Genomic DNA, 3,453 nt, shown 5'->3' on the forward strand with positions numbered 1-3,453 from the left:
AAAGTTTAGAGTTCTTGCCACCTGTGCACACTATAAAAAAAAACACCAACAAGATTCAGAAAAAGGGACAGCAGAGTCAGGGCGAGACTTGTGAGGGTCTCCAGTGGTCTCCAGCCATCTCTCCTGGTCGAGGTTTCTCAGGAAATGCCAAGAACCATTAGACTATTTAAATCTGAACTCTTGAGCTGGTCATGCTTTCCCTCTTTCCTTCACTGCACTTTTTTCTCTACCCCTATCTATTCCACTGTTACTTTTTCATGAATACTCACTACTACATACTCAGCATCCACCAATCTTACATCCTTACCCATCCCTGTTCTGCCTTGTCAATGGATCATTTTAAGATTCCCTCCACTCAGATATCAATGGTCCAGAGTAAAATCAGGTAAGGGTGTTATATATGCAGGTTTTTTGAAGTCATTTACATAACAATAAGCCTATAAAATTGGGAAGTATTTAAAGCTTAGGTTAAAAAGAAAATCTACAGACTGCACTATTAAACTGAAGTGTCTAAAATTCATTAATCTCAATAATTTGGAAAAAGAAATTATATAAAAAGGAGAGTAAAAAAAGAACATAATACATAAAAGTGACAAATTTGAAGACCCACAAAGTGTATATATCCAAAGAGTGTCATATATGGGTGTTTACAAAAGACAAATTAGTTTGAAAAAATGTGGTTGAAGTGAGATATATTAATCATTTATTAATTATATACAATGGTAATATATATGTATATGTACAAAATGCATTTCATATAATTATACATTGCAAGAAATGAACTCTACAATGATTTTTTTTAAATTTTGCTGACAACAGCATAAATACTTACATCTAGGTTTTTGTATTACCAAATGTTCAGGATACATTTTATACTTTATAAAGTTTATCACTGACCAACAGACCTTTTTTTTCAGTTTTTAAAAGGAGTAGTATTTATTTCCATTTAGAACATGATGTTATCATTAATTTTTAATTTTTAATTATTTTTAAATTATATATGACAGCAGAATGCATTATGATTTTTATTACACATATAGAGCATATTTTTTCATTTCTCTGGTTTTATACAAAATATATTCACATCAATTCACTTCTTTATACATGTACTTTGGATAATAATGTCCATCATATTCCACCATCATTTCTAACCTCATTAAATCTCCCCTCTCCTTCCAACCCCCAACAGATCATTTTGATACACATTGATGTATGTTATGAAGTTATAGAAAAGAGTATATACATTATAATAATATGAACAAATAAACTTTTGTAACTAAGACATAGCTTAATAATAATGATAATAATAATAATAATAATAGTAATAAACAACTTGCCATTTAGACAACAATAAAGTATATATCTGGCACTACTGTGTGGAAATAGAAAAATGATATCTTTTCCAAAAACAAAAACAAAAACAAAAACAAAAAAAACCCACAAAGGGGTATTTTTTGGGGAAAATGGTACTCTATGCTTTTTTAATATCAGGTATAAATTATTTTTAGAAGTAATATGTATTTCAATATAAAAATAAAATAGAAGCAGGTGCCATGCACACACCTCTAATCCCATTGGACTGGGAGGATAAGGCAAGATAATCTTGAGTTCAAAATTAGCCTCAGAAACTTAGCAAGGCCCTAAGGAACTATGTGTGACCTAGTCTCTGTGTCCCTGATTTAAATTTCCAGTAAGAAACAACAACAACAACAACAACAACAACAACAAAAACAATACATAGTATTGATGAGGACACAAAACAAATTCTCATGAACTAAAGATGGAGTAGAAATTGCTGTTATTTATTTGTGAAAACTGTTTATACATATATCTAAACATATATTTGTATGTTTTCACAGTATGTACATATATATGTGTATGTACATGTAAATGTATACATGTTTATACTAGTATAGTTTTTTTTTCTTATTCATAGTCGTAAGTAGAATAAATACCCATCAAAGACCCTTCTAATCTGCAGAACCTGTAAATAGTTATGTGATAACGCAAGCATGCATATTGTTCAAAATATAATTAAAGTTGTTCTTCAGCATATTTTTATATTTTGAGGTAGAGATGATGTGGTGATTATCTGAGGAGCTTAAACATAATCCCAAAGATTTAGTAATATGGAAGAGAGTCACAGAAGAGTAAGTTGCACAGTTGCACAATATGTGAGAGTATACTGGCCATTGCAGACTTATCTTTTAGGGATTCAAAGGGAACACAAGCCTGTCAACACCTCAAATTCACCCCAGTAAGACCCATTTTAAATGTCTCACCTTTAAAGCATCCAAATAATAAATATGCATTTTTACCGAGTTTGTGTTATTCTATTTAACATCAATAGACAAATAATGCACAAATAAATTTTTTTTTTTAAATTCTTCAAACTTTATTGAGTGCCAACTATTTGCTGGGCACAGGCTAGGCACTGGGCAGTGATTCTGCTGGTTCTGAGAAACATACATGGTGCTATAGGAAGGAGGTTCCCCCTAAGAGGTAGGAGGGTGGTTTGCTGTGGGCTAAGAAAAAAAATTTGTCCTCTTCTTATACCACCTGGGATCAGTATGGAACTCAGGAACAGATGCTGGGCTCTCTTCTACAGGTATTGCCACTGGAGAACCATGAGCAGATGCTAAACAGCCGTGGAATTTGCTCCACAATCTACATAGTGATGTGTTTCCAAGGAGCTCTGGGTCATGTGACCAATATATAAAATCTTTACTGAAGTTCGCATGAAGATCACTATGTTGTGCACCAGGATGTCAGGTAATGTACAGAAGAAGTACACATAAGAAAATGGTCCTCCCATCTCCGCCTTCACCGTAAAATTCACCAGTTGCTCACTCCTCGGTGGAATGGGGGAGATGTTAGTGGTCACATATGTGCCAACCACTGTGTTCATGTACTGAACCTGGCTGGACAGTCTGGTCACTGTCACAGGATAGAAGTTGGAGTTTCTGATTTTCAGGGTGGTCGTGATAGCGAGAATTACAAGTGAGTCCTGCTTATTAAATGTGACTTTCACCACTTTGATGCCATCATCACCCACGAGGACTGAATGTGGAAACAGGAAGAAAACCACCAAACCAGATGCCAGGAGACAGAGTAGGACTGACAGAAGGACATACTGCTTAGTTCTCTGAGGGCGCAATCTCTGATCACTATGTGGGATCAAAGCCACCAATTCATTGACTTGCTCTGTTGGGATATAGCCTGTTCCTTGGCACGTGAGACAGGTGATGCTATCTCTCCCTGTGAACTCCACATATGGGAACTGAGCAATGGCTTCTTCCTGTTCTAGATCAGTCAGCAAAGCCTCCCTGTCATCTTCTTTCTTTCGCTTGCAGGAGGGAGCATGTGCAAAGGCAGAATGCTGAGATCCCATGGCCGTGATGTGCCACGTGTGTCATGTCCCAGGAGGAGCGAACGCCGGCATCCCCGAACCTG

General features: G+C 35.7%; 1 pseudogene; it reads right to left on the reverse strand.

Moving 5' to 3' along the window:
• Window positions 1–2,370: 2,370 nt before the first annotated feature.
• LOC144374415 (transmembrane protein 106C pseudogene) lies at window positions 2,371–3,434 on the reverse strand (annotated as a pseudogene).
• Between the last annotated feature and the right edge of the window lie 19 nt (window positions 3,435–3,453).

This window comes from Ictidomys tridecemlineatus, unplaced genomic scaffold, assembly GCF_052094955.1.
Source record: "Ictidomys tridecemlineatus isolate mIctTri1 unplaced genomic scaffold, mIctTri1.hap1 Scaffold_689, whole genome shotgun sequence".
NCBI lineage: Eukaryota > Metazoa > Chordata > Mammalia > Rodentia > Sciuridae > Ictidomys > Ictidomys tridecemlineatus.